Genomic DNA, 16474 nt, shown 5'->3' on the forward strand with positions numbered 1-16474 from the left:
GTATCACCATCCACCCCCAACACACACACACACTTTTCTTGGGCATGGGAACATTTGATTACATTTTGTTGCCTTCTAGCTATGGATCAGTAACTTTTCTAGTCAATCTGTTTTGATCTGCAAGCATTCCAAAGGAAAGACCAAGTATTTACAGTGCAGCCTGAGTAATGCAGAAGGGCATTTTTCAATACCAGGCAAGCAATTTTCATCACCGGGTTAACATGAGCTCACTTAATTTTTTACACGTTTTTACTTACACAGAAGCCATAAGAGAAGCTATCCCATAAATCATATAGTTATAAAGGAGCGATTAGGTCTTCTTCATTATTGTTATTTATACCCAAGAGAAAGTGACAGGAGTTTGACAAGGGACTCTGTAGAGTTTTTCGTGCATTTAAGACTTGCAGCATATAGAATAGAGAATGTTTTGATTTACGTCATAGAATGTTACAGGATAGGGATAATGCGCAGTTTTGTTTTCTATCACAGCCATACTATTTGAAAAGGTAAAACATCTCTTGAGTCTTCAGTATAACAGGAACTATGAAGACTATTGGCTTTAATACTGTTATTCCAGAGTAAAATGTGTGTATGTGCTAGATTCATACATAACATATGTCATTGGCAGTGGAAGAAATGGGTGTGTCTTGCCAATATGAAATATAATGTGAAGGGAACATATTTCTCGTAACCATGCATGTTTATACCTGGCTTTCTGCCATATTCTGGGATATACTTTTCCTTCTGCTATATTCCTGAGGTTTCTATAGCTTAGTAGTCAAAAGCACCATTCAGTTTTATTGGTTCCTGTGCATAGTCATTGACACCCTTGACTATGTTGTTCTTAGCAGTAGGATATAGGAGAGGATTTGTCTGCTAGTGGGGTATAACTTTCCTGAGTGTGATCACCGAGACTACCTAGCAATCTGATTTATAGCTCTGGTCATAGTAATCTGTCTTTAAACCCACATTCATGGTTCAGTTATGAGTGTTAATACATGTTTATTGAAAACCTACTATATGCCAGACCGCTTCACACTAACAGAAAGCGAAGACATTATTGGATGTATTGTCTAATGATCTTTACTTTTATTTAAGGTGATAATGTCACCACCATACACTTGTTTACTTCCAGAACACCAGGATGTATGGACAAATTAGGATTTGTGTTTTAGGTGTTATGAAGTAAAATATGAGCCTTGGCCAAATAAAGGTAAGCACTCTTAGAACCAGAGAGATGCAGATGTAACAGCCTCAGGGACAGAGCTCATAATAAAGTAGATTTGTGAAATTAGCAGCTGCTTTTTTTGGTAATAAGTCCTTGGAAAAGGCAAGCCCCTAAGAAATTAAGAGCTATACCAACAGATACCTAGCTCTTTGAAAAAGAAAAAATTTCAGTTGTTGAGTGGCCCACCCGGACAGCTGTCGAAGATTTACCTCCCCTTTCCTGAGAAACTCTGTAGCGGGTTGAATTGTGTCCCCACAAAATATATGTCCAAGACCTAGCCCCTAGTACCTGTAAATGTGACCTTATTTGGAAATAGGGTCTTTGCAGATGTAATTAATTTAAGAATCTTGAGCTGAGATCATCCTGGATTTAGGAGGGTTCCAAAGTCCAATGGCTGGTGTCCTTATGGGAGAAAAAAAGAGATTTGAGATACAGAGAGACAGAGGTAAAAGCTATGTGAAGACAGATACAGAAATCGAGGTGATGCCACCATAAGCCAAGAAATGCCAATAGCAACCAAAAGCTAGGACAGAGGCATGGAGTGGATTCTCTCTCAGAACCTCCAGAAGGAACCATCCCTGCTAACATCTTGATTTCAGAATTCTGACCTCCAGAATTATGCGAGAATAATTTTTTGTTATTTTAAGCCAAAAACTGTAATTTATTATGACAACCCTGGGAAACTAACAAAACTCCCACTCCATACAAAATTTCTCTGGGTGTATTGGATATAAGTGGAAAATATTTATTGCCCTTGGTCAATTGACCCTTATTAGTTTTCTCCTGTGCTGAATAAATCTGATGCCACTTTCTCATACTCTAAACTCTACTGGCAAATGAATCATCATACAATTATGATTGGACACAAGTGTATCACAACAATACATTTTCTTTCATTCTAACTGCTATCTCTATTAATCTCAGAAACATAGAGCATTGTCTTTATGTCGCTGTAACAGAATACAATAATGAATCTGCTCCTGTGGTATGAATCCATTTGTGAGGGTGGTGCCCTCATGATCAAAACATCCCTGAGTTAGAGACCAAGTTTCCAACAAACAAACTTTGGGGGACATATTCAAACCATAGTGAGAATTCTGGGCATGATAACACCCTTCTGAAATACCTTTCCTCATCCTTATATGCTAGCTCATGTACAATCAGGTATTTCCATTGTAATTTTGCCAGGCAATTAGTCAATCAATCTCTCTCTCTCTCTCTCCACACACACACACACACACACACACACACACACACACACACACTACATACATATATTTCTAGACTTGACTTAAAAATAAGTCTAGAAATATATGTGAAATCCTCTCCCTTAACTGACTTACTAGTCTTGGAATTGGTAAGTCAAGCTCTAACTCTTCTTTCTTATACAAGCTGTGGTATTTTGTCTATAATAAGTTTTTTTTCTCTCTAAGCTCTTTTATAACCTATCCTTTTCTGGGGCACAGATTAGGGAGAAGAAAATGGTTTATAGTAATAAATGTACCTTTTCCCTTTGCTGTGTGCCTTCTTATTTCTGTGTTTCCAAAGAGGGCTGGCTTAATTCTCAGCAGGCCTCAAATGTCTGTCTTTTGCTTCTAGCCTCAACTTAGTATACTTTGAGTTCAACAGAGAGCAAGAAACATGCCTAGTATATGGTGATTTGGGTCCAAATTTGGTACACTTTGATGAGATGTTGTATAAAGTGAAATATTCCATCCTGAGTATTCTTACTGTTCCCTTATAGTTAATGCCTGCTGATCTCCCAGGATGGGAATGAAAACGCATGCATTCCTTATTAGTTGTTGGGCTATAGCTTGTGGTTTTCACAACCTCTTATATACAACTTAAGTCGTATTCTGTCAGACTGTTTTTATGATAGGGATGGGGCTCTTATTTCCTCCACTCTACCATCCAGAGCCTTATGGGCAGGTCTTGATTTGGAGCATCTTCACATAAAGTATTATAATACACTGGACCTGTTGTGTATGATATTACCATAGGAGAAACTTGTGAGGGAATTTGAAGAGAAAATTTTATGGCAAGGCCCATCAGCAATGATGATGTGACAGATTTAAATACTCTTTTCAATCTGTGTTAGGAGACTGAAGTTTTAAAAGGCATGTTTTGATCATTATAAATCATGAGTGAACTCCCACTCACAATTGCTACAAAGAGAATAAAATACCTAGGAACAAAACTTACAAGGGATGTGAAGGACCTGTTCAAGGAGAACTACAAACCACTGCTCAAGGAAATAAAAGAGGACACAAACAAATGGAAGAACATTCCATGCTCATGGATAGGAAGAATCAATATTGTGAAAATGGCCATACTTCCCAAAGTAATTTATAGATTCAATGCTATCCCCATCAAGCTACCATTGAATTTCTTCACAGAATTAGAAAAACTACTTTAAATTTCATATGGAACCAAAAAATAGCCCACATAGCCAAGACAATCCTGGGCAAGAACTAAAAAGGCTGGAGGCATCACGCTACCTGACTTCAAACTATACTACAAGGCTGCAGTAACCAAAATCGCATGGTACTGGTAACAAAACAGATATATAGACCAATGGCACAGAACAGAGGCCTCGGAAATAACACCACACCACATATCTACAACCATCCAATCTTTGACAAAACTGACAAAAACAAGCATTGGGGAAAGGATGGCCTATTTAATAAATGGTGTTGGGAAAACTGGCTAGCCACATGCAGAAAACTGAAACTGAATCCCTTCCTTACACCTTATACAAAAATTAACTCAAGGCAGATTAAAGACTTAAACACAAGACCTAAAACCATAGAAACCCTAGAAGAAAGCCTAGGCAATACCATTTGGGACATAGGCATGGACAAAGGCTTCATGACTAAAACACCAAAAGCCTTAGCAAAAAAAAAGTCAAAATTGACAAATGGGATCTAATTAAACTAAAGAGTTTCTGCACAGCAAAAGAAAGTATCATCAGAGTGAACAGCCAATGTACAGAATGGGAGAAAATTTTTGCAATTTATCCATCTAACAAAGGGCGAATATCCAGAATCTACAAAGAACTTAAACAAATTTATGAGAAAGAAACCAAACATCCCCATCAGAAAGTGGGCGAAGGATATGAATAGACACTTCTGAAAAGAAGACAATTATGCGGCCAACAAACATATGGAATAAAGCTCATCATCACTGGTCATTAGAGAAATGCAAATCAAGGCCACAATGAGATACCATCTCACACTAGTTAGAATGACGATGGTTAAAAAGTCAGGAAGCAACAGATGCTGGAAAGGGTGTGGAGAAATAGAAACGTTTTTATACTGTTGGTGGGAGTGTAAATTAGTTCAACCATTGTGGAAGACAGTGTGGCGATTCCTCAAGCATCTAGAACAACAAATACTGTTTGACCCAACTATCCCATTACTGGGTATATACCCAAAGGATTATAAATCATTCTCCTACAAAGACACATGCACACGTATGTTTATTGGAACACGGTTCACAATAGCAAAGACTTGGAACCAACCCAAATGCCCATCAATGATAGACTGGATAAAGAAAATGTGGCACATATACAACATGGGATACTGTGCAGCCATAAAAAAGAATGAGTTCATGTCCTTTGCAGGGACATGGATGAAGCTGGAAACCATCATTCTCAGCAAACTAAAACAGAAAACCAAACACCACACATTGTCATTCATAAGTGGGAGTTGAACAATGAGAACACATGGACACAGTGATGGAACATCACACACTGGGGCCTGTCCGGGGTGGGGTTCTAGGGGAGGGACAGCATTAGGAGAAATATCTGATGTAGATGATGGGTTGATGGGTGCAGCAATCCACCATGGCAGGTGTATAACTATGTAACAAACCGCACATTCTGCACATGTATCCCAGAACTTAAAGTATGATAAAAAAAAAAATACCACAGACCAAAAAAAGGTGTATTTTGATCAGAATATGAAGGATGTGTTAGTCAGGGTTCTCTATGTGTGTATGTATACACGCACACGCACACACATCCTCTCATATACCCATACACGTGCACACATATATATATATGAGAAGGGATTTATTAGGGGAATTGGCTTATGCAATTATCGAGGTTGGGGATTCCTGTGATATACTGTCTGCAAGCTGGAGAACCAGGGAAGCTGGTAGGGTGACTCAGTCCAAGTCCAAAGTCCTCAGAGCCAGGGAAGCTAATGGTGTAACTCTCAGTCTGAGGCCTAAGGCCTGAGAAGACTAGTGTAGGTCCCAGAGTCCAAGGGCCAGAGAACCTGGATTGCTGATGTCCAAGAGCAGGAGAAGAAGGGTGTCCCAACTCCAGAAGACAGAGAGTGCACACAGATTTACCTTTCTTCTGACTTTTTCTTCTCTGTGTGCCCTCAGCCGATTTGACAGTGCTCACCAATATTGGGTGAGGGTGGGTATTCCATACTCAGTCCACTGATTCAAACGGCAGTCTCTTTTGGAAACACCCTCTTAGACATACTCAGGAATAATGCTTTACCAGTTATCTGGGTAATCTCTTAATCCAGTCAAGTTGACACCTAAAATTAATCATCACAGAGTACCCTGAAAACCAGTCAGAAGAATTCTGAATTATTATGATAGGATACATATATGTATTTACCTACTATATATCCTGCCCAATTCCCTCCAAAAAGCATATGGGTAAACATACATAAAAGGACAGTAAAGGTAAATTTCAGAAGAGAGATAAAAAACTATTTTATAAAAATGTGAGATTGTAACTATTTCTCTGTTGTCCCATCACCACACCCTAATAACTGCTATTTTACATCTTTATGCTATTATTGTCCAGAGCCTGGACCACCATCTGACATTTCAGATGTTTACTTATTTATTATCTCATTCTCCTAATTAGAATGAGTTCTATTAGAGTGAGTATTTCTGTCTGTTTTGTTCTCTGTGCTATCCGCAGTGCCTAGAATGGTGCTTGATAATAGTAGATGTCTAAGAAGTACTTCTCCTTAAAAAATAATTATACTGGGAACCAGGAAGGGAGTTGATTTAGATCACTAAATTGTGACAAAATGAAATAGTCTGAGGCATTGATAATTTTGATAGTGGTGATGATTGCCAGACTGGATGAAGTCACTAAGGGAACTCTTGTAGTAATCCTGTCATAGGGCAAAAATATAGAGCCTGGTCCTGGATAGTAGTAAGAATAAATGGAAAGAACAATGGAAATCCAGAATTATTGGTGTAATCTCACCATCACTTTCTGCGAGATTACTCCTATTCTCACCATTCTTCTTGCCCAAGGAGATGTAAGAGAACATGGACGTAATTAACTCATAATGGTTTCAACAACCTGCCTTCAAATGGTTTCCTGAGCAAGATGATCTTTGTGAGTCCCTTTCAAGAATCTGGTGTGGTAATGTTGTGATTTCACCATCCCCAACTTCCAAACAAAGTATGCTTCCCTGAAACAGAAAGGATTCTAAGAGTATTTTTGATTGAGACAAATAGACTGTAAATGCATTTGCATGAATGTGATTTTAGCATTGTTGGAACAGGGAACTCTAGTGTTTGTATGGCTGGCACTTTGTGCTACCTTCTCTCTTTTACTAACAGACTAACAGTGGTAAATCATGCACCAAGCAGGGCCATTATGAAAGGGACAAAGGTAATAACTGGGGATTTTGCCAGAAGGCCTATAAGAAACAAATCAGTCCATTTACAGCTGAGAGCCTCCATGCTGTTGAATTTTCATGTTCTCTTTTTCTCAGCCAGTAACTGCTACCACTGAGTTGATGTTTCTGAGTTAGACAATGTTTTCCTGGAAATGGAGGCATCTACCGTTGTTTGTCTTCAAGAGCAAATGCCAATCTTTTGAAAGAGTGTTTTCTATATGCCACCAGAGTTGATGATGATTATTATTAATGGTATCTCTATCATTCTTCCTAGCTGACCTGCAGAGCAAAAGAATAAAAGTCTTAAGGAAGTGGAATTAATAACTCCATTGCAATGCATCATAAAGATAAGCCAGTAATTGCAAGGTCAGATGGGCATACACAGATAGATTGTTAGCTAGTTATACTATAATGAAAGAGCAGACCTTTTACATAAGTTTATGAATAATGTTTCTCATAAAGACAGGAGATTGATTATCCCAGAGCAGCTTCCCCCTGAACCTAAGACCATCAGTAATCACAATAATGAAATATTAATAACAAATTTGAGAATCTATCAGGAGTAAATTTCATAACCCACTATAATGAGTTTCTTGTTTCTAATTTTGGAGGGGAGCTAAATGAAATATTACTGAAGGCAGAAACAGAAGACTATGTTTTGCATTGGGAGACAAATCAAGATTGTTTCATTACAAAGAGTAGATTTGAAGAAGTGGCAGGTAGGGGAGGACAATAGGGAGTTCGGATGATTCCTCTATTATCATGCATACTGCTATTTCCCTGTTTAATTTTTATTTATTTTCCACATAGAAGTTGCTTTATTAGTTAATCTTATTTTTGAAAACATTGTCTTTGGATTTTTTTTTTCTGAAAACAAGTGTGTAATTACACCTTTATATTATAATAGCTTGAAGAATTATATGTTAGTTCCCTAGCAACCATAAAAACCAAATTTTAAAGCTAGAGATCAAAACTAGGATTCTTAACACAGAGGTAAAATAAGATACTTATTAGTAAAAATAATGCATGTGGTAATTTGGAAAGATGACCAGAAAACATAAGAAAAATGATCCCATCGATACATTTTTGTTTTTCTGATCAATATAAAATGGTGTGGGTGGCAGCAGGCATGAATCCAATTTTCAGCTGCTATATTTAGCATCCACATTAAGCTCATATTCTTTGTGGTTTTAATTACTCACATTGAGATATTTGAATGTATCAGTACTGCATAATTACATTGTATTCAGGTATAAAAAAATGATAGTGTGTCACTTTAATACAAAAGGACATAATTTAGTACTAGTGTATAAACTGCTGCTTTCATATATGTTGATATTCATGATCATTCACACTTCAATTTATATCTCCTACAGTGAGGCTAAGCCTACATAGGATATTCTCTTTCCCACTACCAGTTACGATCAAAGGCATTTATCAAAAAGCTGTTGAGAATATTCTAAAATTAGATTGTGGTGATGGTTGCGTATCTTTGTGAATATACTAAAGACTACTGAACTGTACACTTTAAAAGGGTAAATTTTATGATATATGAAATATATCTCAATAAAGCTGTTAATTTAAAAATAATGTAATTGAGTCCCTCAACCCCTTCAATCATTGTTCTCCCTTCTTTTTCCTCAGTACTGCCTTTTGAGGTAACGGTATCTTCTGACTGGCCTCATAACCCCTCTTAGACTTCTTGTGAAACCTAAGATTGCAAAAAAGAGAAACAAGACATTTGGCTGATCACAGTACACAACTTATGTCAAAATTAAGCCTCCCTGAAAGAAACTTGGAGGCACTGCTGACAGGATGAATATGAGATGCAAAGGTCAGACTTTGATATTCAACACTGTTTGTAGGAGCAACATGAAAACTGAGCACATATTGCCCAGAGGCTTCTGGAAATACTTGGGCACAATGTCAAGGAGCTGAGAATGATGATAAGTAACAAATTTTCTTATGGTCAGATTGAACACAACATTTCTTCCAAAAAAATTAAAGTCATTGTGCAAGGAGCAGTCTATCTAGCCATTACCTTCACCAAAGCCAATGCCAGACTGTGATCTGAGGAAAATAAACAGCAGCTCTCATTGCACTGTTTATGTATTTTATATAGCTAGCCCTGTAAACTCCCAAATAAGACAAATGGCCAGGGTCAGGATCAGGATTATAATTTATGACCACAAAACGGGGTAATATTAATTGTTTCACATAGTGATTAAATTCAAGGTTTTAGTAGACCCTTGAATTTTGTCCTGTACATTACAGCTCCCATACTCATAAATGTTCTTCCCTGTTTACACACAACATCCCAACTATTATTACTTTTAAAAATATCTTTTTAAAGAATCTCTATGACTTATGGTTTCACGCTAAATTGCCAAAGTGATTAACCAAATGAGATTAACTCATAAGATTGATGGAATCTCAAAATTCCCAACCCATTGTTATTCAACTGAAGATTTTGGAAATACCTAGTATGAATAGTAGGCCCTTTGGAGAATGTAGGATGAGTGAGACAGTATTCCTGCCGTTAGGACAAAATTTCTAAATGATTGTAATACAAAGCAGAATAAAATAAATGTAAAATAGGAGAGGTAACCTATACCTTCTGGTTTCAAAGGATCACAGCTGGTTGAGCAAATCAGGAAGTGTTCACAAAAATAAGTAGCATTTCTGGTTAATCTTGAAAGACAGGTTATATTTTTGACAGATGGAAAGAAGATAGAGAAGACTTTCTAGATAAAGTGAGCAACAAAAACAAAGGCACAGAGGTGGGGAAGAAGAAAGAATGGGACTTACTAAATGCAATTGGATATTTTCAAAATGATTACTCAGTTAGAAGTAAGCATATGTTATACACAAGATATTATGTTGGCACTATAGAGGATCTAAAGAAATATAACATTCTATGCTTGAGTCACACCAGACTCCCAAAAGGCTATATATCAAGATATCCCTATGTTTTTTAGTTTCTCACAGGAGCCACCTCTTCTCCCCAACTTGTGTTTTGCTGTTCTGGCTTTTACTTTCATCAAAGTATGTAACAAGATACAGCTAAAGTAAAGTGATGTCTATATTTGCTGTAGAAGTACTATTATGGCTATCATTTCATATATCACCCAGTGCCTCTTATAAGCCCCATGCAAGCAACTTATTTAGAACTGAATTCTAGAGAAAGGTTTGTTTCACCTAAAAGTTTTGTATAATTTTTTTTGAGAACTATGCGTTTCTTCACTTTTTATTTGGCTTCCAGGAAGTTCATATCCAAATTGGAGGCTCAATTACAGCAAATTAATTTGGTTTATGATCTACATAAAATGTTATTTTAAAATACATTAATTCAACACATTTATTGAATATCTACTATATGGCAGGTGTTGAGTGCATAGTGATGAATGAAACAGACATAAACACTGCCATCAAGATTATAGTCTAATGCAAGATTCAGACAATAAATGGATAAATAAACTTATAAATACATGTAATTTGTATTTATCCTGGTCCTGATTATCTGTTTGTATTTATCATTAGTTTACTGAATGTGTTCTCATTGTTAAACAATCTTTATTGAGTAAAATAGGGTAGAAATAAATGCATAAGTAAATAACATAGCTACACAAAAATGTTGAGTTGAGCAAATACTTTATATTTTAAGTGAGTTTTTGTATAATTGACTTAATCTGTGGGCATTTTTTCTTTGAACTGGGACTCTATGTGTATAGCTATATCAGCTGACGAAATGACATTTCCAAAGTTAAAATATTTGTTTTTTAAAGTGGTAGGGAAAAGGTAAAAGCAGTTTCTTCCTGTACATTATCAACTTTTGAGGCATCCCTTGAAAAAACAAACAAAAGATGAATTTCACAGTATATGGTTTAGTCCCATTACGAACTTTTCCACATCGGATCTTTCTATGCCTCTGCCGGTAGTGCATCCATTACAATAAGGTTCCAGGATGACCAAAGGATTTGCCCAGTCCTCCCAAAGTATTAAGGCATAAGTAGCAACAGTGTTTTTCAAGATTGATATACAATCAGATATACAAATCACATTGTGTGTGTGTGTGTGTTTTTTTTTTTTTTTTTTTTTTTTTCTCGCTCTGTCGCCCAGGCTGGAGTGCAGTGGCCGGATTCAGCTCACTGCAAGCTCCGTCTTCCGGGTTTACGCCATTCTCCTGCCTCAGCCTCCCGAGTAGCTGGGACTACAGGCGCCTGCCACCTCGCCCGGCTAGTTTTTTGTATTTTTTAGTAGAGACGGGGTTTCACCGTGTTAGCCAGGATGGTCTTGATTCCCTGACCTCGTGATCCGCCCGTCTCGGCCTCCCAAAGTGCTGGGATTACAGGCTTGAGCCACTGTGCCCGGCCTACAAATCACATTGTTTTTAAGCTGTCCTCATCTTACGTGAAAACAAGCATGGTTATGGTCAGTGATCCACATTTAAAAGATGTGTTTTCATGAGGCTATGGTAGGTAGGCTGAAATGAACCACAGTTGTCCTCTACCTTCTGGGGCTTACCAATTATTGGCAGGCAGGATCCAGATAAGTACACAAGGCAGTAAGTGTTCAGCAGAGCTATAAGCAAAAAACTACCACTGTGGCACAGAGAAAGGAAGTGTTAAATCTCACTCAGGGATCAGGTAAATTCTATGAAGAAGCAGCATTTGACCTGGGACTTGAAAAATGATTATCATTTCAGTAAGCATAGTATGTGAGGATAAGCATACTGACCAGAAGGAAGGCACGAAAAAGGAAGGGAGGTGTTAAAATTTATGAACTTGCAAGTAGTTCAAGGTTATAACAGAGACTGAGTAGAGGGATGCTATGAGATATAAAGGCTGAACATTTTGATGGATCAAAATCTTGGAGGACCTTGAGTATAGTGCTAGGGAGTTTGAATTTTGAGAGAAAATAATGTTTTCTTGATAAATCAATAATGACTATTTGAGAAATATGGAGATGACTGTGGATGTTATTTCAATCTAATACTTCATTCGGTCTTTGTTGGATTAGTCTCTTGGTGCTAGCTTGACAAGATAATAAAATGTTAAGACCACAAAAAGAGAGATTTTAATCTCCTTAATTTTGTTGTAACTAAGTACTTGGAAATTATGAAAGTTATGATGAAGTGTGGTTTACAGCAGAGGGCCCAGATTTAGAGTTCAAGGTGTTGAGAGATACATACTGTTTGTTTGGATGGCTTCAGCTTGCGGATTTGCAGATTTAAAGTTAATATACATGTCTATTCGAGATCCAAGAAGGACTGCAAGAAGCTGCGGTGAAAGTAGAAACGTATAACCCCAGAGAAATACAGAAGAGAAGACTATAAATCACATAAATTATGTTGGAATGCCTGGAAATCCTGGAGGGGGCTCCTGAGAAAATTTTATGTGAAAATCTTTAGCTAATCCATCCTTGCAAAAGCTCTGAACAAGGTTTTTTAGTTTTTATTTTCTTTTTGCGTGTGTTTGGTTTCTTAACCAGATCCTAGCCTGATATATCTGGAGCTGGGATGAGGTTTATACAGCTGCCTATAGAATGAGAAGGAAAAGACTCTGAAAGAGTCTTTTCTGACAAAAGCTATCATCCTCCATGAAAGTCCTGGCCAAGAGGCTGGCCAGTTATTGATTAGAATGTGGACAGGCCCTGAAGAGAAATGGGGCTATGTGACACGATACCACACTTTTCCCACATCTAAGAATATTATTTTGTTTATATTCCCTCTTCACTCTACTCCCTGCGCTCACCCCCACTTGCCCCCAAAATTAATTTTTTTTTTTTTCCCGCAGACTTGATTTCTCATCTCCTTATGCCAGCACTGAAAATATCCTGGGTCTCTTTAACAGCAAGATATCTAAATGCTTCCTGACAACTCATAGTTTAATACCCTTCCCTCTTTACCTCCAGTTGTGTCGTTATTTCTTCGACCTCTGCAGCTACACCTCCTCATAGGACTGGCTTATTGTCTCCCTCATTATAGGGACATCTCTGTTTCCAGGCCCTTTTAGAACATATATTCTGGTTAATTAAAATCATTTATCAGTCCCCTGGGTCTTGTTATCCTACATATATCACCTGCCTTCTTCAAAATTTTACTTCATACTGTCTCTTTGATTAGCACTTAGAATTTATGGGAGGAGGAACAGTTAAGATGCATATATTTGGTAAGTGCAGGGAGCTTTTTTTCTTTCTTCCCTTCATTCTAGTCAAATGCTTCAGGCCCAGCCTTGATTTGGGGTAACAGGTTCCACTAAGACTCTTTTCCACCCCACCTCCCATTTTGCTGCTTAGCAATGATTTTCATATCTCTGCAGGGGCTGGTTTCTTGCCCTTGAAATATTCTGTGCTCTGGGATACAAAATCAATGTGCAAAAATCACAAGCTTTCCTATACACCAATAGACAAGCAGAGAGCCAAATCATAAGTGAACTACAATTGCTACAAACGGAATCAGATACTTAGGAATAAAACTTACAAGGGAAGAGAAGGACCTCTTCAAAGAGAACTACAAACCACTGCTCAAGGAAATACGAGAAGACACAAACAAATGGAAAAACTTCCATACAAATGGATAGGAAGAATGAATATCATGAAAATGGCCATACTGCCCAAAGTAATGTATAGATTCAATGCTATCCCCATCAAGCTACCTTTGAATTTCTTCACAGAATTAGAAAAAAATACCTTAAATTTCATATGGAACCAAAAAATAGCCTGTGTAGCCAAGACAATCCTAAGCAAAAAGAACAAAGCTGGAAGCATCATGCTATCTGACTTCAAACTATACTACAAGGCTACAGTAACCAAAACAGTATGGTACTGGTGCCAAAACAGAAATATAGACCAATGGAACGGAACAGAGGCCTCAAATAACACCACACATCTACAACTATCTGATCTTTGATAAACCTGACAAAAATGAGCAATGGGGAAATGATTCCCTATTTAATAAGTGGTGTTGGGAAAACTGGCTAGTCATATGCAGAAAACTGAAGCTGGACCCCTTCCTTACACCTTACACAAAAATTAACTCAAGATGGATTAAAGACTTAAATGTAAGACCTATAACCATAAAAACCCTAGAAGAAAACCTAGGCAATACCATTCAGGACATAGGCATGGGCAGAGACTTCATGACTAAAACACAAAAAGCAATGGCAACAAAAGCCAAAATTGACAACTGGGATCTAATCAAACTAAAGAGCTTCTGCACAGCAAAAGAAACTATCATCAGAGTGAACAGATAATGTACAGAATGGGAGAAAATTTTTGCAATCTATCCATCTGACAAAGGGCTAATATCCAGAATCTACAAAGAACTTAAATAAATGTACAAGAATAAAACAAATATCCCCATCAAAAAGTGGGTGAAGGATATGAACAGACACTTCTCAAAAGAAGTGCAGCCAACAAACATATGAAAAAAAGTTCATCATCACTGGTCATTAGAGAAATGCAAATCAAAACTATAATGAGATACCATCTCATGCCCATCAGAATGGCAATCATTAAAAAGTCAGGAAAGAACACATGCTGGAGAGGATGTGGAGAAATAGAAATGTTTTTACACTGTTGATGGGAGTGTAAATTAGTTCAACCATTATGGAAGACAGTGTGGTGATTCCTCAAGGATCTAGAACCAGAAGTACCATTTGACCCAGCAATCCCATTACTGGGTGTATACCCAAAGGATTACAAATCATTCTACTACAAAGACACATGCGTATGTATGTTTATTGCAGCACTATTCACAATAGCAAAGACTTGGAACCAACCCAAATGCCCATCAGTGATAGACTGAATAAAGAAAAAGTGGCACATATATACCATGGAATACTTTGCAGCCATAAAAAGGATGAGTTCATGTCCTTTGCAGGGACATGGGTGAAGCTGGAAACCGTCATTCTCAGCAAACTAACACAGGAACAGGAAAGCAAACACTGCATGTTCTCACTCATAAGTGGGAGTTCAACAATGAGAACACATGGACACAGGGAGGGAAACACCACACACTGGGGCCTGTCCGGGGGGTGGGAGGCTAAGGGAGGGAGAGCATTAGGAGAAATACCTAATGTAGGTGACAGGTTGATGGGTGCAGCATACCACCATGGAACATGTATACCTATGTGACAAACCTCCACGTTCTACACATGTATCCCAGAACTTAAAGTATAATAATAATAATAGGGAAACTTCCTGTGCTCTGGATGCAGGGGATTTGGCCCTGGGTCAGAACCCTTTCTCTGCAGTAATGTATACGATTAAGCAAATGGCACTGAGCAGTGTTCTTTCCCCAAGTCAAAATGCTCCCATTTAGGTAAAATTTGAGCCTGCTGCTGGCAGTTAGGAGCCAGAATGGCAAAGAGAGATACAATGTAAAAGCAATATGAGTTTGAATGAAATTATGACAAGTGTCAGATGGCACCATTACCCGCATCCCTATAGGCAGACATTAGGGAAGCTCTGTAATGTAATGCTGGAGCAGAATTCCAATAGTGGAAAGAAGAGTGGCATTCCGAACTGGAGTGTGAAGCAAACATGTTAACTCTTTGAGGTCCTTTGGGAGCCATGGATGTGGAATAAGTGACTATAATTTGGTTGAATGAATAAAGCAATCTCTGGAGAGAGGGGGGAGAGAGAGAGAGAGAGAGCATTTTCTGTTGATGTCACATTTATTTTCAATAATCAGTGAATCACAGAGTACAAACAAATGAATTCCCAAGTAACTGAAATTTACTCCTTTGAAATACAAAACTTGTTACAACTTCACTATTTTGTGAGATACTTTTCCCAATTAAGAAATTAGATTAATCTGATCCTACCTTATTAAGTTGAAATATACCAAATATATGTCATTTCTTGATGATTCAGGTTATCCTTATTTTCAGTAATTATAGTAGTCTTTTTTTGGGAAAGTGATATTTTTATCTGGAGTTTCAGTGATGGAGAGAATTGCCACACATGGAAGGAGATAGGTAATACAGATAGAAGAGATAACATGATCACCAACACTGAAGAATGCGTATCATGTTTTGGGAAAAGTGAGCAGTTTAATATAACTACGGTATGAGTGTGTATAGTTCTTACTATAACTAAGTGTGAAATATAAAAAAGAAATTAGAATAGCTTGTGACTAAATTTAGAAAACTTTTAAAGTCATTTAAGAAATATGCATTTTAACCAATATACAGTGATGAGTTATCAAAGGTTTTTAAAGAGGAGAGTGAGGTGTTACCCTTGTGATCATGTTTCTATGTCTTTATGTCTGTATCAGTGGTTGCATTATGGTGTGGCTGGGGAGAGGTTTAACACCTCTGTCATCCCTTTAGCTCCAACTCTGGTGGTCATTTCTGCAATCAAAAGAGAGTGCTATGCGAACAGCTTCAAATCCATTTCCAACCAGTTAGCTTTTCCCTAATCCCAACAGAGGCTGGTTAATAGGTACAAACATACAGTTAGGATAATAGTGTTTGATAGTATAGTAGAGTGACGACTATGGTTAGCAATTATTGTATATTTCAAAATACCTAGAAGAGTTTAAATGTTCCCAACACAAAGAAGCGGCATTGAGGTGATA

The sequence above is a fragment of the Macaca nemestrina genome, chromosome X (assembly GCF_043159975.1).
Source record: "Macaca nemestrina isolate mMacNem1 chromosome X, mMacNem.hap1, whole genome shotgun sequence".
Lineage (NCBI taxonomy): Eukaryota > Metazoa > Chordata > Mammalia > Primates > Cercopithecidae > Macaca > Macaca nemestrina.